The sequence below is a fragment of the Ochotona princeps genome, chromosome 6 (genome assembly GCF_030435755.1).
Source record: "Ochotona princeps isolate mOchPri1 chromosome 6, mOchPri1.hap1, whole genome shotgun sequence".
NCBI lineage: Eukaryota > Metazoa > Chordata > Mammalia > Lagomorpha > Ochotonidae > Ochotona > Ochotona princeps.
Genome location: NC_080837.1, coordinates 78,527,000 through 78,554,776, shown reverse-complemented (window position 1 = coordinate 78,554,776; position 27,777 = coordinate 78,527,000). Strand labels below are relative to the sequence as shown.

General features: G+C 41.7%; 1 protein-coding gene across 2 annotated transcripts in view; it reads right to left on the bottom strand.

Moving 5' to 3' along the window:
- OTUD7A (OTU deubiquitinase 7A) overlaps positions 1–27,777 on the bottom strand; it is a 287,564-nt gene that overhangs the window by 109,582 nt on the left and 150,205 nt on the right. For both annotated transcript variants that reach the window (XM_058666537.1, XM_058666538.1), the window contains exon 3: positions 26,904–27,032. The gene's annotated coding sequence lies outside the window, so the exon portion shown is untranslated. The remainder of the gene's footprint in view (positions 1–26,903; positions 27,033–27,777) is intronic.

Below are 27,777 nucleotides of genomic sequence, written 5' to 3'. Positions count from 1 at the left end.
ATGATCATATGGCTTTTATTTTTCAATTTGTCGATGTGGTATATCACACTTACAATGTTGAAACATTCCTGCATGCCTGGGATGAATCCTACCTGGTCTGGGTGAATGATCTGCCTGATGTGCTGTTGGATCCTGCTGGCTAGTATTTTGCTGAGGATTTTTGCATCTGTTCATCAAAGGTATTGGTCTGCAGTTCTTTTTCTTCTGCATTTTTATCTGGTTTTGCTATTAAGGTGATATCACTTTCATAGAAAAAGCTTGGAAGGATTGCCTCCCTTTTTATTGTTTGGAATAGCAAGTGAAGAATTGGGGTAAGTTCTTCTTGAAACGTTTGGTAGAATTCAGCAGTGAAGCCATTTGGTACAGGATTTTTCTTGGTTGGGAGGACTTTAATTGCTGATTCCATCTCAGTCCATGTTTTAGGTCTATTTTTGAGCTTAGGATTTTACAGGTGGAGGCTCAGCTTGCTAAGCCACAGCACTCCTTTTAAATATGACTTTGCACTCCTTTATTTGAACATAATTGATGCAGTTGAACCAATCCAATACAGAAGCAACTATCACCTTTATTGGTGTTCAGACCACCATAATGTGCTGAGGAGAGCCTCTCCAAGCTGGCTCCTGAGTCCTGAGTCACACTGCTTTGATCTTGGTGAAGCGGAGCTTCTTTTTTTGCAGGTACAATAAGATGTCTCAGGTTCCTCTTGCACATTTACTGCTCCAGATTTTGAATCTGACATTTTCTCAAGGAACCATGTGTTTTTTAGTGAGTGTAATTTTTCAGGACCACTGTCTGGGTACTTAGTGTACCTGATGCTAGTGGATTACTCATTATTTCTAGAGCTTTTCAGTGGACAAATCTAAGAAAAATTTAAAGAGAAAATCTCCTTGTGCTCATCCTAAAAATAGACTTCAGAGATTTTAATTAACTTCATGCACTTTACATATGTACTTCTTCCCAATCCCTGGTTGATAAAAAAAAATCAGATATGACAGACTACTACCCAATAAATCATTTAATTCATCCTACAGTACATATGCAGGAGTCTCAGACTGAAAGTAAAGCGCCAGCATAAGAATAGTCACTGCAGGTGGTTTAAGATCTGTTTGAGAGAATCAAGATGGCAGAATAGGGTAAGGACACATTTAAACAGACAGAAAAACTTTAGCCAGTGTGAAGCAGAGAGGGCACTTTCCATGAAATAGGAGAGGACAGAACAACAGCAGAGGGGTACCTGGAGACTGACAGACACAGGAAAGCAGAGGAAACAACAATGGTGCGGTGTTAAGAGTGGCTGACCAGTACTGCATCAGCATTCAGCAAGTGGCGATCTGAATTGCACTGGCAGCTGGAAGTCCACCAGCAACAAGGTGGGAAGGAATGTTCATTGGGAGCTCAGGAGGTGAACTCAAAGAACTGCTTGTTCTTCTGGTCTGTTTGATTTGACCAGGAGCAGAGATGGAGCAGCAGGTCCCAGATGGTTGGTGCGGGAACAGGGTGGATTTCACAGCCCAGTCCACCCCCTAGAGCTGCATCCAGCGTCATTTTGTGTAGGTAGGCAAGGGTTACAGGACAGTATTCCACATGCACCAAGCAGGGCATGAACTCATTTCTGAGTCAGCAGCACCAACAACCTAGATATACAGAACACCTGGTGGGACCTGCTCTTACAGGAAGTGGGAGAAAGGTTGTACAGACAATGGTGCAGCCTCAGCATGGACTCACAGGTGGTGGAGAGTGGTAAGCCAGAAGCTGGGGCCACAGAGATCATGGTAGAAATCTAACATAAGAACCCAGACTTGGAACTCGCTGGAGGGAGTGGCACAAGTGACTTCAAACAAAGAGCCATGTACCAACCATAATAAGTAAAATCAAACTGTAGACTTGTGGGTGACACAGCTTAGAAACCTGCCCCAAGGAGAAGATTCTGCTAACCAGAAGTACAGTGACCAAGAGCAAAAGAAGAGATAGAGGCACAATGAATCTCATCAAAGACTCCCCTGCAAAGGAGCAAAATCATTGGCCAACTTCAGAGTTCACTGAGAAAGACATCGAGAAAATGGGGGATACAGAATTTTATAACACTTGTTATAAAACTTCTTAGCAGCAACAAGAAGCACACAAAGCAGGCATTCAAGGAATTTAAGGAATATGTCACACTGGAAATGAGTCAAATGAAAGCTGATATATCAGAAATGAAGAACACAGTAGAGCAAATTAAAAGTCCTGTGGAGAGTCTCCAAATAAGAATGAAGGAGGCAGAAGAAAGAATCTCAGAATTGGCAGATATTTCCTGTCACCAGGGGGAAGCAAACAAAAAGCTGGAGGCAGAGCTGGATCAGACTAAAAAGAGTATTCGAGAATTGAAAGACACTATTAAAAGGCCAAATAGAAGAGTTACGGGAGTAACAGAAGGTGCAGAAAGAGAAGCTGGGTTTAGAAATATATTTATTTAATGAAATAATAAAGGAAAATTTCCCTAATCCAGAGAAAGAATTGGGAACAACATCCAGGAGGGGCACAGAACTCCACAACAGGCTTGATCAAAAGTGATCTTCACCGCAACACATGATAAGCAAGCTCTCTCCAATCGAACATAAGGAAAAGATCATTAAATGTGTGTGTGAAAAAAAAATCAACTGATGTTGAAGACCTGCTCTGGCTGACTCGAGAGCTTGCAAAGGATGAGTGGATCAGCGAGACAATATGAAGACATAAGACGTGGACCACTATGGCATGATGCTCATAATGGACAACTCAGAAAATCAGCCTTCCTTATTTATACACAAATCATCACAGGCTTTTGCACAACATCCAATTGTTTCATTTTTACTTCATTACAAAAGAATGATTACAAAATCAATCCTAATAAGCATTACTATTATTTTACTTTAGAGAAAATATTTTCAGCAAGCTATTACTCATTAAAACCTGTAGTGACCTGGCAGAAGCCAGGAACTCCACAGTTGGCAGTACATGTGGTTACATAGTGACAAGTGGTTTACTAAAATTCAAAATCAATTTTTACTAAACACAACTAATATTGCTTAAGATATTAAGAGTACAGAGTTAAAAGAAAAGATCATAAATAAAAGGAATTTATAAAATATAGCATAGGTTCTTTGCTAAATCTTATAATCAAATCATGCATTAATTACTGTCACCTTCACCTAGTGCTGATTCAATTGTTTTTTGTTCTTAATGATGATTTAATTGTTTTTTTTTTCTTTTGTTAAACGGCAGTGAAAGGGATCAAGGCAACTCAGCCAATCTACAAACAGAGGGCCTTTACAAGAAACTTCCTTTTATCTTTATAAACTATTTTCTTTCCCTAAATATGAGTGCCAATATAAGATAGACATTTTTATAAACTGTTTTCTTTCCCTAAATATAAGTGCCAATATAAGGTTGAGATTTTAAGCCATTTTTGGGGGGGGTTCACATTTGTTTCCTTTTAGAAGATGCCCCATATACTTTCTGCTCTTCGTGGTGAGAAACCAAAATGCGTCATATCATGTGTTGCAGCAGTTCGAGGTGCGTGGTAAACAAACTCTTTGTACCTCCATGATTGCCATCTGTTCCATGATATTATCAAGCCATTTCTTAAGGAAAACATTACTTATATTAGGGCAAACTTCAGGACAAAGGTGGGTATATAACAGATGTTTGGAGGCATTGTGGCCTCAATTGTACTATTGTATGCTTTAGCTGTGTGTCATTGCTTTACGTCGCTACTGATGTTTTTATAATAACATGATTGATCAGTTTGAGGTGTTATACCAGCTACAGGAATCACTTCATATTAGCAGAAAAACAACAACAACACCCTCAGGAGAGTTCTATGAAACATCAGAGAGGTGACTGAGTGTCCATACAATGGGGTGAGGCAGCAATGAGGTGACCAGAGACATTCTGACGGGCCTTGCCGCGCAGCCAGAAACTCCTCGTAGCCTTGCTAACCTAGGAGCGGTGCTCATCACACACCCGTGCCATTCGACCCAACCGCATGGCTCCCCACAAACTGACATATAAAGGAATGCCAATTAAACTCACAGGAGACCTCTTACAGGAAACTCTACAGGCCAGAAGAGAATGGAGCAACATATTTCAGATTCTAAAAGCAAAAAGTTCTCAGCCCAGGATAAGATATCCAGCAAAGCTTTCTTTTTTCTTTGAAAATGAAATAAAATTCTTCTACAGTCAAGAAAAGTTAAAAGAATTTGCTTCTTCCAAACCTGCCTTGCAAATGACACTTAAAGATGATGGGCTGAGCGAGATGTGACCATGGAACCTGCCATCACTTACAGGTAAAGGAACCGACAACAGTCTGGGCAGGTCAAGGCAGTAGCACCCAAATATTCATCCTAAAATAGGACATGAGGTGAGCCAAGCTGTACTTGGAAGGGAGTGGACTGGGTAGGGCCGAGCAAACCTCAACTCACAGGGAAGAACAGAAATCAGCATATAGCACGAGTCATTTCGAGCTAGGCTCTTACATTGGCTGGTCTGCATGAGCCAGGGATACTAGGCCACAGCATTGAAGGCAAAGGCTGAGACAGGTGAGGGGCTAAGCCAATTGGGTCAGAACAATCACTGGCACGCACATAATCTAGGGCTGGGAATAGAACTAGTTGGGGAGCTGTGAAAGTACACCCTTGCTGTGTTGGGAGAGTGTGGGGGCTGGAGTGGGGGCTGCGTTCTGGTCTGGATATGGTTGCAATCTCCCTTGGCACAAGTGTGAGCTTGGGCTGGGTACACCTAGCCAGGATAGACTCCAGAACCATCTGGTGCTCCAGAGAACCTGGGTAGATGTAGGATGGACTAGGTTGGGTCTCTGCCCCTACTGAGCCATGTGTGAGCTGTGGGTATGAATGAGCCTTGGCTGGGCTGTAACATCCAACATTAAGAACTGGAATGGGTTGAAGGCCAGCAAAGAAAGCCCATGTTCCTGCCAGGACAGGAGGTAGACTAAGTAGAGCTGGCCCATGAACCCACCAGTATGTGCGAGATCTGGCATTGGGAGAGTTTCTGATGGAGGAGCATGGGAGTGCGAGAACCATGATAGGCAGCAGCCCAGACCAGACAAGAGAAAGATACCCACTGGCATACATTTGGCATAGGTCAGGGGCAGACTAGGCTGAACCAGTTCACATCCCCTGCTGGCGAATTGGAGCACCAGAACAGAGTGTGGGTCAGGCCAGGTTCTGTCACGACATAAACTAGTGCACATTATGGAATGCCAAGGTGAGGTGACTCGTACCAGATGTGGCCACAGCACCCAAACAGCACACGTGAGAATCGGGGAGGGAGGGGGCAAAGATGGCAAGGGGAATGTGGGGTCCCCTGCTGGAGAGCCACTCCCACTGGAGAGCATGGGTTGGGATGGGGGCAGACCAGACCAGGCAGGGCTACAACACCTGTGGGCCTCATGTGAGCTAGATCAGGGAAAAACCAGGTTGGGCCGACTGTTCCTACTGGTGTAAGCATAAATCAGAGTGGTTGACGGTTGGTTGGTCTTTGCCGCAGCATCAGCTGGCAGAGGCTGGCACTGGGGGTTAAATTTGTCAAGTGAAACTCCAGAACCACTTGGAGCATGCATAATCCGGGAGTGGGAGTGGCCTAGTAGGGCAATAGTGGGCACCTCCATCTTAGGTTATCACTCCCATGCTTCAATGCCCATTGATATGTATGAGAGCTAAATGAGGAGTGGGACAGACTGAACAAGTCTGAGGTACACAATAGCACACATGGGAACCAGGGTAGGGGACAGGCCTGGTGGGGGTTATGGGGAGTCGCCCCAACTAGGCTGTAGCTCCCACTGGTTTGCGTGAGTATGATGTGGGCAGGATTGGGCTGGAGTGTAACACCCATTGGTTCCTATGGAAGATAGGGCTGGAAACAGAACTGACCCAGCAATTGAAACAACCAGCACGTGCATAAGCTGATTGGGGTGATGGACTGTGCCAGACCCTGTATTGGCAAGCACACACAAGAATCAGGTCTGGGATCACCTCAGATGAAGTTTGTTTGGAGCTTCCTCCAACTGAACTGCTGATCTCAGAACCCCAATCATGAAGAGACTATGTCAGCCAGTAGATTCTGAAGAGATTTCATTATGATTGGAATGGTGAGACTGGCAGCAATTCAGAGCTGTTGAACTATCAAAACTGCTTGAACAGGACTCTCGGAGCATGCCCCACATCAGTGACCTGGGATGGGTGGAGCTGTGTGGGGCTTCTCCTGTTGTTTCTCCGTTTACCTCAGATACAGGGGGAAAATGATGATATTAGTGTGAAAACAATAGTTTTACCCACTTTCCTGTAGCCCTTGACCCTTTGTGCCCTAATCAGTTGAGGGGAGACCCTCAATGAAATCTCATCTGAGGTGATCTCAGACCTATCTCTTGCATGTGTGCCTCCCAGTGTGGGGATCTGGCTCATTCTATCACCCACATCAGCTTACATACACACTGGTAATTGCAACTGCAAGGTCAGATCTACCTCCCATCACATGCTGCGGCCCAACTCAACCCTGTCCTCCACAGAGTCGGCTCTCACATATACCATCGGGAGCTAATAGCCCCCAATAGGCTGGTCCCTAGCCCTTGTTTCTCTGTCTGCCTGCATTTGTAGTGGACTGATCTGGTCTGTCCTACATTCCATTCAGCTTTCCTACACATAATTAGGCATTGAAGCCTAACTCATCCCAACCTACTCCATCCTCCAGCCCACACTCATGCCAGTGGGTGCCACCACCTGTCTAGCCAGGCCTGCCCCAGTGCTCATTCTCATGTTCACTAGTGGGTGTTGCGGCCCATTAGAGCAGTGGCCACATTTTCCTTACTGGGCCCCAGTCTTGGATCTTGCACTCTCCAGATGATTTTGTTGGCTAGCTCGACAGGACTTGCCCCAAGTCCCAGTACTTGCCAGCTGATGTTGAGGCAAAGCCCAACCAGTCTGCCCTTATTCTAGTTTGCTCCTGCAACTAGATACAGTTAGTTAACCTAGTCTAGCTCTCCCTCAACTCAGTTCACATGCTGGCTAACAGGTGTTGTAGCCCTGTCCAGTCTGTTAACACAGGTCTTAAACTCCTTTTAAAACATATTTTCAGAACCCACACTATATACTTCAAATGCTCAAATGATATATACTATAGACACTTTTCTCTACCTTCCACTCAATCCTGTGGTGGACCTAACATTGCTCTCAAATAATCTATGAAAATAGTTTATTTATACTTACCTAATTTTCCACTAATATCACTGATAATAATGGACTTTGAGTTCTGATTTTAAAAAGTGACCCTACTGTCAGATTATAGAGGAATTCACCCATGTTTTCTTCTACTAGTTGAATGGCTTCTTTTTTATATATGTAAAACTGTGCTGCAGTTGGAATTGACCCTGGCCCATCCTACGAAGAATGGATCTCGTTTTATCATTTTCTCTGCACCCATCCGGCTATTTCAACACCACTTATGTAAAAACACATCAGTGCATAACCCCACTGATTTGAGATGCTTCTATTATTGTACGATAAATCTGCATAAGCAATTGGTTCTATTTCTGCATTTTCTTGTTATATCTATGCCTAGGTATTTGTAAAAGGTATCTTTTCTCCCAATATGTGTTAACAAATGATCATATTTATAAATAAAGCTACTTATTTTAAAATATCTAACCTGTCATTTCATTAGATTAGCCTGTAGTAATTTTCCCATAGGTTTTATGGAGAATTTTCCAGATATACAGCCTTTGTTTCTTCTTGCCTTTTTACTTAATTAGTGCCTCTGACATACTTTTTAACATTATTTCAGATAATGGAATTTTTATTGAGGATAACTCTGTTGTCTGCACATTAAATGAGATGCAGGTTCCTGACTTTTGGGCAACATACACACACACACACACAAACACACACAAATGTTAAAAAGGTATCCATAGACCTTTACATTGAATGGTTTATCCTTGGTGGATGTTGCCTTTCACATAGTTTTTCTTCTAAGGTCTATTAATATGACAGGGTCTAGGAATGGACTTCCTAACAGATCCTGATTTCTTGTTTTTGGAGTAAATTTTCTCTGCTTTTTTGATTCTCTTTGCCAACTTTTATTTAAAATTATTATATTGCTATTACTAAGTTGGATTTATGTTTGGCTCTTGTGTTTATATATAAGCTTTGTAAGGTTTTAAAATCAATATTACATACCTAAACCAAACTTGGGATTTCTTTCTTTCCAAGGTGTTGTCTAATCTAAGTAGCATTGGGGTCCTCTGGTATTTGGAGGTCTGGAAAAATTCCCTCTGTGAATCCATCATTCTGTTCTTGCCACTTCTATTGAAGGAGAGGGGATCTTTCAACAGACTTTACTATTTCTCCCCTACAGCAATCACTCTATGTAATTTTTTATCTCTTTACACTGTAATTTTTGCAAGATTATATTTTCCTAGAGGCTGATCCATTTTATCTTGGTTTTCAATTTATTGAAGGAAGTTAAACAGTGAACAAGGAAAATAAATACAACCTGCGAGGTGCCCTCAATAACAGTGACAGTGCTGAGTGCTTTATGAGTTAAATTTATACAGACAACAGTCACACAGGGCAAATGGCTTTGCCCCAGTTTATTGATGCCCAGAGAGATCAGCGTCAGAACTATGGTTTCCACATGAATCCACTTTGATTCAAAGATCACCATTCCTTCATCCCACAGCTGGATCTTTAGGATGATTCCCAGGCTATCTTCAAAAGGTTTCAGGTCAAAATACTCAGTGTCTTTGATGTAAGATATGTGCACAGATGCGCAGCCAGAGGCAAAATACTTCCTTACCTGACACTCAAACATCTAGTGATTTCCCCTCAATAGGGAACAATGAAAAAAGGCTCTCTCCTTAAATCCACATTTTAGGGAATAGTAGCGAATTCAGACTTTACTGTGATTTTGCTAGCACTCAGAAAAAGATGCTACAAAATATGTCACCGAGCGCACCTGGACAGCAGCACACACAGGGAAGCTCTTTATCACTTGATCTTAGCCAAAAGTCTGAGAAGTGATGGGGGAGCTCTTCGTCTACAGAGGAAGCCAGGACTCACCAAGAGAAACACAGCTCCCTTAAGGCGCATTAAAATTTCATCAACCAAGGAAGGTTAAACTTGCATCACTGGAGAAGAGACTGAAAATCAAACACCACCCCAAAGCCCAGAGGAACTCTGTCCTAAGTCACTGTCTGTTCTCTGTGCTTATTTCCCTCCCAAAGTCACTTTCCTCCTTTGAAAATTGTTTCCAATCCCCTTCCCCCTGCAGTTTCCTTTTTTCTATAACAAGGGCATTTACACCACACTAGCTGGAACCTCAATGAGTTTCATATTTTATACAGTTCCTGCAGAGACACACACTATCAAATTTGTATACATTTTTTCCCTGCTAAACTATTATCAGTTCGTTTCAGCAGAATCAATTATTGAGTCTTCACAGTAAAGTTCAAACTTTCCTGCAGTATTTTCAAAAGTTCTGAGGGCAGGGCCCAGGGCGGTAGCCTAGTGGCTAAAGTCCTCACGTTGCACACATGGAGATCCCATATGGGCACTGGTTCTAATCCTGGCAGCTCCATTTCCCATCCAGCACCCTGCTTATGCCTGGGAAAGCAGTCAAGGATGGCCCAAAAGCGTAGGGACCCTGCACCCGCATGGGAGACCTGGAAGAGGTTTCTGGCTCTTGGCTTCGGATTGGCTCAGCTCCAGCTGTTGTGGCCACTTGGGGAGTGAAACAATGAATGGAAGACCTTCCTCTCTGTCTCTCCTCTTCTCTGTATATCTGATTTTTGATAAAAATAAATCTTTTTTAAAAAGTTCTGAGGGCAAAACATCTGATGTCTTTGAAATACATTACATGTATAGACGACGCATGATCAGAAGCATCTAATTTTCCTAGCTTACACTCAATTATATCTGTCATGAATCGTTTTCTAGCATCGGAAGGTAGAAGAAATGTATCTTCTAAAAATTTTATTTTGGGAAATAGTATTAAAGGTAGAATGTACTGTGGCTTTCTTGTGAACATTGGAATGATACACTAATAAAGGACATATTCTTCATGAGTTCCTAATATGAGAGAAGGTCTACAATTGCTGCCACAGTCACAGGCTCAGAATCACTCTCACCCGCAATATAGACTGCTCTTTCTCTGTCACTCCCTAAATAACAGAGCTAGCCAGATCAGGTCCAGGCCAAAGCCAGGAGCCTAGAACTCCATCCAGATCTCCCATGTTGGTGGCAGGGACCAAAGCATCATCATCCACTGCCTTTCCAGGCACATTGGCAGAAAACTGGACCCAAAGTGCAGTAGCCAAGACTTGAACTGACGCTCTGATATTTAGGATGCTGGTGTCCCAAGTGGCAGCTAACCTGCTATGCTGCAATGTTGGCTCCTAAGATGAGCTCTTCAGGTGGATGTAAGAAGGCTGAACAGAGAAAGCTCCTACCTGGATGAGCACCAAAAGCAGAGGTCAAGGGCTACAAACCCTGCTGTGTATCCATGAGAATTGTGGCCATGAATGGAATAAGGTGAGGCCCAGCTGTGGGGGACATCAAGGTCTGCGGCTTGCCTGTATCATGAGGCTAGGGGGAAGCTGCTGAGAGTTACTCAGAAGATAAATGCTTCAAGAAAACCAATGGCAACACAAACCTTAGGGACAAGAAAACATGCACCTTCAGAGATTGGGAGGAAATGGTGGGGTGCTCACTCACTCTCTTAGCAGCTATGCATCCTATAGCACCCAGCCTGCTGCTGATAGCAGCAGGGACCTTGGATTTCAGAAAAGACGGGTAACCCTGTCCTAGCACCTATTCATACCCTGTCGCTGGTAACCCCGTTCCCCTTGGTCTATTTTTCACTAGTCTGAATGTGATCACACTGGGCGTTTAGTCCACCAGATGGAAGTAGAAGTCAGCTAAACCCCAATGCAGGGAAGAACTTGCTCGGTTGAAACAAACAGAATGGCTTAACTAGAATAGCCCTTTCCAAAATGTCTTTCTCCTTTTTGCCTTAAGCGAAGAATTGTGTCTGTAAGGACTCAAACCCTTTTGGGATCATGAAGCACAAAGTCAGGGGAGTAAAATTGAACGAAGTAAAAGTTGGAATGAAGTAAAAGTTGAACGAAGCAGAAAAAACCTAGTGATACTACTGAACATGTATCAGCTCGACAGCCCAACTGGGCTTTGCGTTGCATTTCTCATCTAAATACCCAGTTGTATCAGGCAATTATGCTAAATGTTGGCTTATTTGTAGATGACGTTATTCTTAATGGGCAGATGAAGACATAATGATTTGGAGGTCAAAACTAGAACAGAGACAGAAAAAGAAATTCTAAGATGGCATCTATAAAACATAGATGTAAAACTTAGGAGATCAAATGATGATTCAAAACTGTAGAAAAGGGCATAGAAAAGACAAATAAGAGCCCTGGAACTGCAGCAAAATTCTCAGGTCCTTGATGAAGGAGGTTATTAAGGTGAAAGCAGGTGAGCACATGAAATTTCTGGAGATACCAAATCATCTCTGGAATGCTTCACTCCAGGATCACATGATAGAGAAATAAATTCCCCTATTATTAAATGTCTGCCTTCTGTTCCAACAGCCAAGCACAGTGCTAGTGCTAATGTATTATTCTGACAACTTCAAGGAGAATAAAATATTTTCATCTCAAAAGAAAAGTTCACATTTACCATATCAACTAAAAACCAGCCTGGAATGGAAGGAATACTCTTCTACTTATTAAAGGGTATTGATCTCAGACAATATAAGAAGGGCTAATCCTAATAATGAATACATTAGCCACACTTGCAATAAAGTTCAGAACAAGTCTAGGTCTAGCTGAACAAATGCGATCACTTTAAATGACTGGAATGAGATCAACACACAAAAACTCATACTTTTTCCCACACAAAACACCAGTCGATACAACATTTTGAAAACAACAAAGATCCACTTCATAATAGCAAACACCAAAAAATAATCTAGTAAATTGCCTAGGGGAAAACAACAAAAATAAGAGAAACATTTTTTCCCTTCTGTTAAAAAAAAAAAAAAAACGACAAAACCTCAGTGAGGAACAGAATGTATTAAATAGATAGTATCATTATTTTAATATACCAATTCTCATATTTATAATGAGTTGAAGTAACAGCCACAGAAATCTTCATAGAATTTGAGTAATAACTTCTAAAGCATAGTAGAAATTCCAAGATTTTCATAAAGTACCAAGTGGGTAGAGATGTTTGTCCTACCACACTTAGCATAAAAATATTGTGATTAAAGCAGTGTGGTATGGGGTAGATGGAGGAACACAGAAAATGCAGAGGGGAGGGAGAGAGAGGGTGTGATTGGTATGTGTCCTTAGTTTTTATCCAAATACACACTTATCTTCCTCATTAACAGATACATGCTTTCTTCATGGCTGTGCCATACTCAATCCAGATTGGCATACATGAATCAAGAGAATTCCTATCTCCACTTTACTGGCTTCTCTAGCAGCACAAAGTATTTGGATGACCAGTCCTTCCTCCTCTACAAGCCCTACAATACAAGAGGAAATTTGCTGGCTGCTTTAGGCAGATGTTTGACTTTCTAATAAAAGGGGCATGCAGGGAATCCCCTTTCCTCCATGGTGACATGATGACATAGGAAAAGTTGAGCCACTCTTTGACCACGAGGAGAAGCTGCCCGGAGCCAACCCAATGCAAGTACCAAGTGTAGATTCTCCTGTGTAAAAATAAACAATCTCCTTTTTGTTGTTTGTCTATTTATTTTAGGTTTTTTTAGTTTGTATGATTGTTTGTTTGCTATGAGGGGTTTTCGGAGCGACCCCGATGGTCATTGCGAGGGAGGGTGGGGGTCCAGAGGTGGAGCCAGGCTCGGACCAGAGAAAGCTCTCCTCTCTGGTCCCGAAGGACATTTATTGTTCTTCTGTTTCTGCGGACTGCTCAGGGCTTCTGGTTGTCTTTCTGATGACGTTGGTTTCTGCACGGTAGTGTTTGGACTTCGTCCATCCCCTGAGGAAGCTCCGGTTGGGGGTGGGTGACCTCAGAGTACTCGACCTCCGAGGGCATCCAATTCCCTGTGGCCTCCTTGGCAGTTGGGATATAGTCCTTGTTGCTCGTATTAATAGTTTGTGGTGAAGGTCTGGGAGTCTTCATGGTTGGGATCCAAGCTTCCTCCTTACCACCTGCTCCACTCTGGAGTGCCCCCCTGCTCCACGCACATGACCTCCTGTTAAGAGGTTGTCAGGATCGCACCCGATTTCCCCCTCATGCATTGGTATAGTAGTTTTACTATTGTTTAGTGCCGCTTTGAGTCTGTTGTCTATGAATTACCAGATTTGATCTTGATAGGCTATATTGTACTTTTTCCTCACTCTTTTTATGGTCCTGAAAGACTTCCCTGCACCCCCCCCCATCACGGATTAACATAGCATATTGAGGGTATAGTAGGTTTTACAGTTTTTCGATGTAGATCTTAAGTATTCTGACATTAATTGTTGGTTTATAGATTATATTGCATTATCTTATTGCATTGGATACAGGTTGTTAGAGATTGCACTAATATTACAATATACAGGTACTATCTTCCAAGTTGAATCTGACAGGAAAGAGCTGGCATGGATTGGCTCATGCCTCGCTGGGTGGGACACAAAGATTAGTCATTCCTCACCATGGTGTTGAGAATTTTCCTGCACACCCCCCCAAAACAAACAAACAAACAAACAAAAAATGTTGTGCACCTTAATTGTCGACAAAGGTCTTGTTAGAGTTACAAGCCAGTCTAGATTATCCTAAAATCTGCCAAGATCAGCAAAATTATACTTCAACACAACAAATGGCTAAATACTAAAACGAAATAGACACGAGACAGCTGAATGGTACCTTATAGCCATTTTAAGGTATATAGCAGCCGGTCCTGTATATAAACTAAAATTGAAATGTCAATGAGCTAATCATAGGTTGTGGTTAAGAACTTGCTTTTTTTTTTTTTTTAACATACTGGTTACTCAAAACCATGTCAATTCCATAATGTTACAAATTGCTGTTTATGTTATATTGGGACTCTTAATTGACTGGGATGATATTCTACCAGCTCTAACTTCGGACCAGAAATGGTCTCCCCAAGAAACTGTTCAACCCATCTGGACAATAAGTAGCTGGACTCTATGCTTGGTATACGTTTGCAAGGAAAGAATCTTGATTGAATTTGAACTGTAATACTACATCAAGGTGGAGGAATCCACCAGGGGGGAGGGGCGTGGGGTGGGATGGGGGGATTCCCAGAGCCTATGAAACTGTCACATAATGCAAATAATTAATAAAAAAAATAAACAATCTCCAAGGAAGCCCCTGCTGGCGACCTCTCATGTTACCTGAGGCTGAAATAGCTACCTGAGAGGATGATTCATGTGCGGCATTCCAAATTTGTGGGTATCCTTGAAGTAAGGATTACATGGCAAGATAAGCTGCTTACAATGGCTTTAAGACTGATTTCTACCAATTTTTAAAGGCAGAACTAATCCCAATTCTTTTTCAATTACTCAAAACAACTAAAATGGAGGGAACATTTCCAAACTCATTCTGAAAGGCTGGTAGTACCTTAATCACAAACCAGAGATACTATGGACCAATATCATAGATGAACAAAGGTCAAAAATCCTCATCAAAATATTATCAAATTAAATCCAACAACATGTCAAAAAGACCTTCTACTCAAACCAATTGGGATATGGAGGTGGTTCAGCATTTCCAAATCAATAAGTATGAAGTAACAAGCCAATAAAATGAAGGATAAAAACATATGATTATTTCAACAGGTTTAGATAAAGTATTTGATAAAATCCAACATGTTTAATGTAAAAAACTTGAAAATTGAGCACAGGATGAACATACCATGGCACAATTAAAGCGATATGTGACAAACCAAGAGGCAGCATCACACTGGATGGAGAAAAAGGCGGCAGCCTTTTCACCAAGATCCAGAACCATGCAAGCATGCCCACTCTCACCAGTATTTTTCAATATAATTCCAGAAGTTTTAGTTAGGGCTATTTGGCAAGGAAAAGAAATCAAAGGAACAACAAGTGGAAATGAGGCAAAATAAAACTATCCTTGTTTGTAGATGATATGATCATTTATACAGTGAACCAAAACATTTCACTAAGAGACTATTAGAACTCACAGGAGAATCTGGCAAAGTTGTACGATGCAAAACCAAAACACAAAAAATCAACAACATTTTTATATACCAATAATGCTCTGGTTGAGAAATAACTTATCAGAAAGCATTTTGGGATAAATTTAACCAAGATGTGAAAGATCTCAACAATGAAAATTACAAAAAATTAATGAAAAAAATAAAAGACAACTCACAGAAAACCAGAACATCCTTTCACGTTCATGGACTGGAAAAATTGGTATCATTTAAATGTCTATATTATCCAAAGGAATGCATGGATTCAATGCAAAATCAATCTAAATTGCAATCATATTCTTCACAGACTTAAAAAAATTTCAACATCTATATGGGAACAAAAAAGACCCAGAATATTCAAAGCAATTTGAAACAAAACAAAATTGGAGGTATGACAACACCAGATTTCAATATATACTATATGGCTGCTATAATCCAAACAGACCAGCACTTCATCTTTACAGCAGCTCAGTTCATAACAGCTAACATACGGCATCAACCTAGATGTGCATCAACTGATGACTGGGTAAAGAAAACGCAGGACACATACATAATGTAATATTACTCAGCCATAAAAATAATGAAATACTGATATTTGCATCAAAATGGATGCAGCTGGAGAACATTATCCTAAGTGAAAGATGCCATACCCCCAAATCCAAATACTGCATTTTCTCCTGCTTGTGATAATACAGACATAGTATCAAGACTGTGTGATTGTGTTATCATTCAATATATAAATAATCTTCACTGAATCATACCATGCAAATGCCAACACACTCTTATTTCTCACATTGCAAAAATGAAATGGGGGAAGATAATAAGGTCTCCTGTGATACCAGCAATGTTTTGCTCTTAATTTGGGTGTTGCCTATGAGTTTGACCAGATGAACAAATACCTATTTTTCTGCAAACTAACGTGCTTTTCTTGGTATGCACACTATATTTTAATAAAATGTTAAAAAGTTCTTCCTTTTTATTTTTTGCAATCATATAATGTTCATGCACTTCACAGGGATGGTGAGAGGGAAGTATGGGTTTTCTTACAACTGTGTCTATGAAAAAGATGAAATCTGTTCTCTTTATATTAATAAAAATTGAAAAAAATGATAATTGCCACTTGTGATCCAGGATCCTACCAACACTCAGAAAGGCAGCAGATGATGGCTCAAAAATATGTGGATCCCTGCCAAACAATATGAGAGGTCTGAACGGAGTTTATGCTTCTTGGCTTTGTCCCAGTCCAACCCTGGCTATTGTGGACATTTGGGAAGCTGAACCTGGTGAGTGGAAGGACAATCTCTGTGCCTCTGTTGGTCTTTAAAATAAATAAAAGTGAATAAACATAACATTTTAATTAAGCTAATAGAAAATGCCAAAGGCAATAAGGTAGTACATATATATATGTATAGATATCTATATATTTATATTTAGTATATATATATATATATTTAACATGCACATCATATCACTTTACAATTCTGTCTCTTTGCATCTTCCCTAGGGGCAGCCTAGCTCATGAACACAAAGAAGATGTCCTGGGATGTTCCTTGTAGCACAGCTAGAGCTATCAAAAAGCACTGGATTGTCTGCAGGAGCTTGGCTAAATCAAGCACATCCAGGATAAGAACTGGACAAGCTGTCAAGATGAAGATTTCTCTAAGGCACGTGAGAACATCCATGCACTGCAGTGCAATTAAACAACACTAAGAGAAAAAAGAGCTCGTAGAGAAAAACATGTGGAGGAGACACATTGGCTGTAGCCTTGACAGCCTATTAGAACTTGGGTCCCTGAGAAGGAGGGAGCAGGGGTGCCAGCTTCTATTTCATGGGCCTCAAAGATCTTTGCCCCTGTGTTCTTATAATAAACCATATTTTAAGCATAATTTCCCACTGAAGTTAGTAAATTATATACACAAGAAATGACAAAGGCCCAGGCCAAAGAATGGAAGCAAAATGAGCGAGGAATGGAGGCTGAAGCACCAAAGGAGAATTTACTGGCACAAACTTTGAAGGAAGTTGGAGCTGGCCTTGAATTCTGGCTGTCACTTATCTCAAGATGTGTGTGTTTGTGTGTGTGTGTGTGTGTGTGTGTGTGTGTGTGTGTGTGTGTGATGGGGGTTTTTCACTAACTCCCTGTGGATTCATTTTTCCATGGATACATTGAGAGGTTACCATATTTTTCATAGAATTAGGTTAAGACTTAAAAGACCTTAAAAGGGCCCAGCATGGTGGCCTAGCGCCTAAAGTCCTCACCTTGCCTGAGCCGGGATCCCATATAGGTATTGGTTCTAATCCTGGCAGCTCCATTTCCCAGCCAGCTCCCTGCTTGTGGCCTGGGAAAGCAGTCAAGGACGGCCCAAATCCTTGGGACACTGCAGTCTTGTGGGAGACTTGGAGCATGCTCCTGAATCCTGGCTTTGAATTAGCTCAGCTCTGGCTGTTATGGCCACTTGGGGAGTGAAACATTGAACAGAAGATCTTTCTGTCTTTCCTCCCCTCTGTATATCTGACTTTCCAATAAAAATAAATAAATCTTTTTTAAAAAGACCTAAAATGTTCTGTTAATATATATAATATAACATATTATATAAATATATAATAATATTCTGTTAATCAATTATCTATCTGCCTGCCTGCCTCTGTTAGCCTAAAATTCATCCATCTGTTCATCCACCCACCTGTCCATCTTCTACCTATATCTCCCTATCTCTTCTGTTTACACATTTAGCTAGTAACTTACCTATCTTTTGACTTATTCCTTCTCCTATCTGATTATCTATCCATCTATCTATCTAATCTATCTGTCTTCCTTTACCTATGTTCTATCTCTTCATTTCTGGCTTGCCATTCCTTTTTTTTGTTGGCCATTCCTTTTCTTGCTGTTCTTATTTTTTCTTTTACCTTCCCTCCATCTGTCACGTAAGTTTCAGGCTTATATTTGTCAGTATATATCTCTGCATTATTTATCTGATTCTCCCTCCCTCTCTCTCTCTCTTTCTCTCTCTCTCTCTCTGTAATGCATCATTTGTCTATTGGTTCATCTGTGGATCTCTTTGTCTTTTAATCTAGGATGCAAATACACTTGGAGAACAACAGAGCAAGGGCAGATTCTGGAGACTGACTCTGTAAGGAGTTCACAAAATTCAGACAGCAGAGTTCAAAGATGACCTAAATAAATGTGCTGTTTCCATGGATTGCAAGATATAACACAGTGAAGATGTCAGTTATCCTCCCACTGATTTATGAATTCAATGCAGCGCCAGTCAACATCTCAGCAGGGCTCTCTGCTGACAGAGATAAGCTGATTTAAAGTTTATGAGGAATGATAAGGGAACTAGATTAGTCAAACCAATGTGGAAAGAGAAAAAAGATGCAGTACTCATACTACCCAATTTTAAGGTGTATTATAAATCTACTATGCTTAAGATGGTATAACATTGGTGACAGGGTGGACAAAAATATCAGTGGAGCAGAAAACAGACAATTCATTTGTAAGAAAGGCATACACATCTAATCTGATTACAAAGGACAGACTTCTAAACAAATGGTGCTAAAAATGAACATTCACATGTAACATATAACACGAGAACTTCAACTTGCATTTTACCCGCATATGGAAATCAATTCTCCATGGCCTACAGACTCTATGGGCATATATGTTCAGGAGTTCATGTGAAAACAAATGCATATATGACGTTGTGTGCCCATGGGAGTTTGTGCACATGATACAGAATGCACGTGTGACTCTGTATGTGAGTTTGTGCATGTCATACATGAGTGTTTTCATGTGTGTTTGTTGGGTGTGGATGAATATCTGTGTGTGCATGTGGATGTTAGGTAAACATTTGTGTAACTGCATGTGAGTATGTCTGGGTGTGTAAGAAGGAAACAGAAAAGGAGAGAATTTCCAAGGGGCTAAGGGTTTACTCAGGGAAGTTAACAGCCTATGCATGACAAAGAGATCCCAGGACAGTAGCTCTTTTCCATTAAAAGGTCATCTGAATTTCACCCAGGAGATTTTGAGCTTTTTAATAGGCCAGTATTTATACATGAGTATTTATACAACTGGCAAAATTCATTTTGTTATCTTAACACCCATATCCCCAACTAGCAGAATAAGTCACTTTGTGAAGATAAATAAACGTAAGGAGGACATCAATAATCTTGGAGGTTTTGAATATTTTTAGTTGGTAACATCAAACCAGTGGGTTTTAAGAACCCACTCAGGTTTCTACAGTATCCTGCTGACTTCATGACTTAATGGGTTATTCTCCTAGTTGTTTTCTTTTTTAGTTAGTTGAGCTTTTACTTCTTTTCACTACAAATACAGTATGAACTTACACTGGCATTCTGGAAGGGCTGGGGAAAAGACTTTTAACCCTTGGTTTTCATTTCTGACCTCTGAAATGAGAATGGCAGTTTCTATTTTGGTATGGCATGACTGAGGTGACAAGGCACAGTGCCTGGTACACGGGGAGCTCCAAAAAAGTTCAGCACAATGATTAGCATTGTTATTATCTGAAAATTTATATGTAAAATAATATACTTGCTGGGTTTAGAAAAAAGGGAATCTGGGTGTGGTTCAGTAATTGAGATAAGATACTAAAACGGGCCATTAAAAGCAGAAACACAATGAGGGCACATGGGAACTCTGTATTACTATCTCACAATTTTTGTTTTTAAATCTAAAAGTATTCTGAAATAAAATGTTTGAGAGACAATTAGTATACTTTATTAGACAATGTACTAAAACCCTCTGCAGTTCCATTCTTTGAAGGATTTGCTTTAGGCAACTTCTGCATCATATCACAAGGACTTAGAATTGTTGAAAGAGGGCTTCTATGTAGAAACTGCAGCATATAAACCCAAAGTTCCAGGATCAGCTGTATGAATCAAGCAATAAACATTTTTATTTTTTTGGACAGAAAATTTATTAGTCCACACTCCCTGGAGGAAACAGAGGTAAAACCAATTTCCTCCAAACACCAGACATTGGCTCAAGACCAGAACAGAAGCACCGCAGCCCAGGAGGAAATGGTCACCGCCAGTCTGAAACAACTGATTTCAACACAGAACACTTTTGCTACTGGAAAAGGATAGGGCACTACTTTCTGAAATGTGCATTGCTCCACAACATGCCTCTGATGTTAATCCTTTCTAATCTAGACCATGGAGGCAATCCCAGCTGTACGGCAGGGGAACTCAAATGGAACAGGAATTGAGAGAGGACAATAAATAAAGAATGGGCTGATGGGGAGTTCAGAATGAGGAGAAGGAAGAAAAGAATAATAGAGAGAGATGGATGGCAGCTCCACCAAAAAGCACATATCCAAGTACATTCAGCACTCCCAACTATTGAAGGTACTATATTAATTATTTATTCTTATGAAACAAATTACCCTCAAATGCAGGTATTTAAAACAATACCTAGTATGGCCTTGAAGTTTCTGTGAGGCAAACACCAGAGTGAGCTGCACAGGGTATCTGGTTCAGAGTTTCATCACACTGCAATCACAACGCGGGTTGGAGTTATGGCCTCATCTGAAGGCTCAACCTGGGAGGATCCCCTTCCGAGTTCACCTGTGTGTTTGCTGGCAAGACTGTTTGCGAGGGCTGTTTAACACCTCAGATCCTTGTCCTCAAGGCTTTTCCAGAGATGAGATCTTAAAATGATGCTTGGCTTCCTCAGAATGACCATGTGAGAGGAGTCAGAGGGTGTGAGGGAAAAGTCAGTCTTTGTCATCTGACCCAGGGACAATCAATCCCTTCTTCTATACCCTGTCTATGAGGAGCAAAAGTCAGCAGGTCTAGCTGACACACAGCACAAGGGCCAGGAAAATACAAGAATGGTAGGTTAGGCTGCAGTGAGGACAGGAATCCACATCAGAAGCTGCCTCCCACAGACGTTCCCACACGTGCCATACCAGGGCTCACGCTCACTCTGCAGGCCAAAAGCTGCACCAAAAGGTGGTGCTCATCGTTTGTTAGCCACCTTATGTTAACTAATTGTTACAGAAAAAAAAAGTCTCAAACTTGAGAAGCAGATAAATGGTGACTTTTTGAATGTTTGATATTCTTCTGGAATACTAATATGCTTACAGGATTTCAATCTGAAACTCTTGGGAAGTATACATATATTTACCTATTAATTCATAATTGATAAAAATGTGAAATATTTATAGCCCTGTATTGCTCAAAGTTAGCCTGCATAAATTAACCATTTTACTTGCCTAACTAAGGATATTACTTTTATTATTTATAGTTAACTAAGCTCCCCATTTTCATGCAAACTTCTTTTCCAACTGACTTTATCAATTCCTGTCAGTTAAAAGCCTTTACAGCCAACTTATCTTGTTGGTCCCCATATTAATCAATTAAACAACGATAAGATAGGACTGGCATTCTGGTGTCATGGGTAAAGCCACTATTAGGCATGCACCACTTCTGCTAACGGCCTGGGAAAAGCAACAGAGGATGTCCCTAGCACTTGGGCACCTGCACTTCTGTAGGAGACCCGGATGAAGCTCCTGACTCCTGGATTCAGCCTGACACAGTTCTGGCTGTTGCAGACATCTGGAGAATAAATCAGTGCATGGAAGATGTCTCTCTGTGCCTGTTCCTCTTTCTCTCTAACAGTGATTTCCAGATACAGAAAAATAATCTTAAAAATAACAACAAAATATCTTGTGATATATGCATATATTCTCATAGGTCTTTATACAAACAAGAAGATATATGATAGGCTTGGCAGAAAATGACTTTCAAGTAGAAAATGACAATAAAGTTCTGTGGGGACATGGAATAGAATGCAAATTCTAGCAGAAAACAAAAGGAGGTAACCATTCAAGGTGAATGAGGGAATTGCCTGTGTATTTTGAATGCAATGAGGGAAAGTATTTGTCAAGTAAATTTTCAAGGGAAAGAACTGTTCTGTTTTAAAGTGTCACTATCGTTGGAAGGGACATTTTGGTCTCTAAATGTATGATGTATAGTTCTCCCTTACTATGTTTCTGCTCTCTGAGGTTTCAGTTATTAACAGTCAAGTACAGTCAGAAAATATTAAATGGAAAATTCCAGAAGTAAATAAATCATTAATTTTCCATTGCCCCCTGTTCTCAGTACTGTGATGAAATCTCATGTCTTTCTGCAACATCCCACCGGGGACCTGACTCTTCACTTTGGTCAACATTTTTACACCATATAGTTTCTCATGACTCACATGGTAGCCCTACTAGCTATCAGTCTTACTGGCATCACAAGGTCACAGTGCTTGTTTCAGGTGACCCTTACTTACTTAACATCTCCTGATGTAGCCCTTACATCATCTCACATCATTAACAGGGAAAGATGGGTGAGTACAATATAATAAGTGTTTTGAGAGACAAAGGAGAGGAGAGAGACAGGGAGGGAGACAACAGTTATAGAACATTTATTACAGAAATTGGTATAACTATTATGCTTTATTATGAATCTGTTATAAATTACTTACTATGCCTAATTTATAACTTTATCCTAGTCATGTATGTGTAAGGGTTCTGCACCATACATAATTTCATACATGCTCTGCCTATGGCCATGGGGAGTTAGTGAGGTGAAGCTGCCCAAAACAACGTGGAATACAGATGGCCCTCGGTGGGCACAGTGGGCTGTCAATCCTGAGAGCTTTGCAAAAAATAAAAAAGGATGAAAAACACATACAAAATACAGCTTTCAGGGCACACAGCCCTACCTGCTTCCAACTGACCTCAGAGCAGTTCTGTGTCACAGGCTCCAGACACTGGCGTCCAGCAGGGTTAAGGAGTCTGAGTGGGACAGGGATGAGGAGGGGAGCTGAACACTCACTGTGCTCTCAGCAGGTGCCTGGTCCCTGTGTACTCATTCTGTCCTCACCTGCAGCCAATGGGACAAGTACTTGCATAGGCAATGATCTTTCTGGGATGAGGAAAATGAGACATGGAGCCTACCACACTTGGGCCCTCGGCCAGCGAGTACGGTGAGGTGCCAGCCCCAGAGAGCTGGAGGAAACACTGAGGTTTCAATCTGGGCCTGGAGAGCTCAAGGCACTGGAGGATGTGACTTGATGCAGCACTGAGTGGTAACCCCGCTTGCCCTCCCTCACCCGCAGCAGCCTATGCCCCATTTAAACAATTCAGAGGAAACCTCAAGGCACACTGATGGACAGTCTCTGCAGGCTCCATGGGCCTTGGCTCTTTTCTGCCTATGACAAGTGCACATTCTTGAGGGTCAGGAAAGGAATCCTATATGAGGACTCCCCAATGCTCAGCAAAACTAATGCATAAACAGACAGGGCAGGGGAGGAAAATGGGACTCTGGCACACACATCTCAAAACTTCTCTGGGAGGCCCCTTCTCTACCAGGCAATGGGGAACTGAGGCTTCTGAGACCAAGAGATGGGTCATGGCAACCCAGTTAGAAATCTGAGCTGAGAAACGTCTCTTTCGGGGAAGCAGGTATAAAACAGGACTAGTCAGTGTCGGGGAAGGCAATGGCAAGAGGAAGAAGGGAGAAGCAAGGGGCCTGGCTCTGGACTGCAGGCTGAGCTGGCAGGGACTTCATGACAAGGGCTATTCCTTGTGTAAGCTGCTCCACTTCATCCTTGCGCACTGGGAATGAAGAACCCACTGACCCTTCAGGTTTGCAAGTGGCTAGACATTCCTCAGGCTGCACCTTGGGAAATAATGAAAAAACAGCTCTGACATTTCCATCCACACATTCAAAGGAAGCCCAAGTGGCTTCCTTGGTGTTTATGCAGCACAAAAGGTTTGATTTTTCATGTGTTTCATCCATTCAACTCATAGATCATTCAATTGAGCCCACACCAGAGGAAATACAGAAAGCACAGATTGTTCCCAAGGATAGCATCAAGAAGACAAGGACACAAGCAGAGAATCCCTGGCACAGGAAGGGTAGATAAGGACACAGAAGAGGGCTGTAGTGGCACTTGAAGAAGCCTGACCCTCTGGGTCTGCAGGGCCCTCCTTGCCCTGATGACCACGGGCTGACCATGTTGGTTTTTGTCCCAGAAAGCAGGAAGACAGGTGATAGCTCTGGGTCATTGGCTTAGCTCAGCCTCCTGAGAAGCCAGCCAGGCATCTGCTAGGTGCAGGCAGCTCAGGACTAACAGTGGTGTTTCACGACCATCAGCCCTCACTGCTTTTAGGAGTTCTAGGGAAGATAAATCAGACCAGTCAAATTCCCGCAAGATGCATTTCTGAAGTACTCACATTCTGCAGGGACAAGTTTTATTTAGTTGTCAAGTCCCAGTCTAATCTACATTCTGAGTAGCTTCTAAACAAACCTATGTTTTTATTTGGTTTCTTGGTTAACTTTTTAGAACCGTCTCAGGGAAGATTCATTTTGAGAATAAAACAAATAAAACCACAAGTATTGGGTCTAAGCCCAAAACTCGAATAACCTTCAAATAGAAAGTGCAGTGGGTTACTGACCACAGAAAACTGACAGGGCAGGGAGGAGTTGAGGGAGGCTGGGTGAAGGCAGAAACAAGCAAGATGACAGAGACCCCCCTCAAGACACTGCTCACCACTGACAGCCTCCCGCCATGGTCTCTTTGCTTTTCTATGGACACTTCTAACTACAGGGACTTCTGAATCTGACCACTTAAGTCACGGGAAGGGTCTGCCCCGTCACACAGACTTGTTAGCATTTTGCCAAAGGCCTAAGGAAAGATGTCAGCAGAGAAGCTGTGCCCAGCTGGCTCTCGGCTTTTCCTCCCTGCACCTGTAAGAAGAAACTGCTATTACCAGGAGGTCAGGTCTACCACAGGCCACTGTCATTTTCAGTCTCCTAACGTATTTAACTGAGGCAGGGAGAGTGAGAATGGGGTCTTGAGTAAGAGCAAGGTAAAGATCTCTGATTCACTCATTCTTTTCTCAAATGCCCTCCAAGGTCAAGGGCACCAAAAGCTGGAAGTTGGGAGCACAATCTCTTACAAGGGAGGAAATCAAATTATCTGAGCCATCAGTGCTGCCTCTGAGGGTCCACGTTAGCAAGAAGCTGGAATTGGGAACAGGAGCTGGACAATGGAGCTAGGTACTTCAGTGTGGGAGGAGGGCATCCTAATGGCATCTTAGTCACTGGTCCAGGGCCCTCCTAATTTAAATAACAATGACACAGAAGGCTTGTGAGGTGAGGTATTTGCTCAAGGTCAGTCAGTATATGACACAGACAAGGTGCAGATCTAGACAGCCTAATTCCACAGTCTTCCCTTGATCGCCTCAAAATATTCCCTTGTGTGATGATGTCACAGCATGGAAAATGTGAAAGATGAATTCTGTGGAAGGAAAGATGGTCTGAGGTCCTGATTTAGGATGAGTGAAAAAAAGTCACAATGTAACTATGGAGGGATGTTAAAACCACTTGATGACAATTAGCCAGGGAAGAGAATGTCCATGTGGCCTCCAAGTTCATCCCACCAACTGCTTTTTAATGACAAGGATTTAAAAAACGGTCACTTTATAAAGGAAAGCTTGGAGGAAACCCCTACACCAAATGAGCTGCTCCCCATCATCAGCGTGAGATGCAATGTCATCCTATGCCCAGTGTGAGATGTAATGTCATCCTATGCCCACAAACACAGCGCACACACAAACAGGTGAAATACAGAAATGTAGATTCTGATGTTTTACAAAGCACCTGGCTTAGATGCGTCAAAGATGCCAACATTAGGAACAATTAGAACAGAAGCAGGGCTTTGATTTAGACTGAAAAAGACTTAATTCTGTGTGTGATACTTAAATGAATGCTAGCAAGGAGAAACAGCTATGATGAATGTTTTGGGGACATAGGGAACTATGTTAAAATGGGAAACAAATTGGATGCCATTGTTATATCAACATTTAATTTCACAGTGATAGTGGTTCCACAGTCACGTAAAAGATGTCATGAATTTACCAGATACATGCCAAAGAGTATCACGAGGTCTGTAAAAGATTTTCAAATATTTTAGAGAAACAAATGGGATTTGCACAGACATAATGAACATAAACATAAACATCCAATCTTGTGTGTGTGTGTATAAACAATTGGCAAATCCAGGTGAACAGAACATGGCTGCTCATGTCCTAGGCTTTCAACACTGTTTTTTTTTTTTTTAAAGTTTTTTTTCCAACATAAAAATTAGGCAAAAAAGTAAATGAAACTGTTTGTTGCAAGAATCATAAGGGAAAATCACTACACTAGGTTATCAACTAGATGAGACTTTATTTTTACATAGAAACTAGAGAAAATATTAAACATGAAAAGAACTAGCATGCAAGATGGCTGGGCTGTTTTTCTTTCATTTTTATTACTCTAACACTTTGAAACTAATTATGGTTGCAAAAGATGGCAACAGATAGAGAAAGTAAATTTGTCCTAGTATAAATCAAATCATTCGCCAATCACTACGGTCATGTTCCTTTTCAGACCAATGTTTGTTATTCTAAACTCAAATTCTAACGCAATATGAAACCCATTTCATGATTTCTTCCCAGCAGGCTTCACTGGGGAGATGACATTAGTGGGTTTTGGGCCTGATCAGGTTCCCTGTACTCAGAACCAGTACAGCTCTATTGTTATAAACACTGATTGCACTTGTCCCTGTGGCACTGTCAGCAGACCCCCCCCCCCACACACACACAGGCAGGACTCACTTTTCAGGTGCGCTGTCTTTTCGGGGTGTTGGGGGCAGTCAGGCATTTGGGTCAGCCCTGAACCACCTCTGCTGGAAAAGGCCCATTGGTGCCCTAGTACAAGATGTGAGAACACAGCCCCTGAGAACTCTGGAAAAGACAGAACACAAAGGATTATTCATTCACCCTTCAAGAAAAGGAGGAATTTCAAGTGGCGATTTCAAGATTAGTTTTCATATTTAAAAAGTAAACGCCAATATTTTACATTTCAACATGATATTAATTATTCGACATTGATGTTACCTGGATGGTGAATCCCGTGCCATGAATCCCACCCGCAGCACACGATCTTTTTAATTTTTAAACCATTGCCAAGATTGGGAGACAGCGGTGATGCTTGGAGAAGCCTTTTCTCTGTAGGCTTAAGAGAAGGCCCTGGGTTCAGACCTCTGAAAAACAGGGTCCCAGGGCAGGGTACTGGAGCTGCCTTGTCATGCCCTGAGATCCAGGAGAAGTTCTGGTGGGTGTGGTACATACCCAGGCTGACAGTGATACCCAGCAAGCAGTCTCCTGACCTTGACATCCACTCCCAGGCTGCTAGTGCATACAGTGCGGGTTTTCCTGCAGATGTCAGAGCCCCATAGATGCTCAGAAGCTGAGACAGTGCAGGGAGCCTGATCTGACTGTGACTCTGTCGCATGGGGCTGCGAGAATCCCACTTTCCCATAAGATACCACTGAGTCCCCAGTGCCCTGAAGGCTCCTCCCACCCTAAGTGTAATGGGTTTACTTTTGCCATTTCAAAACTTCTGTGATCACTCTCTGTTTTGGGTGTTTCATACCTTTTGTACACAGTGGGCAACAGCTGCCCAGCAGGGGGGCTATGGATGGAACTC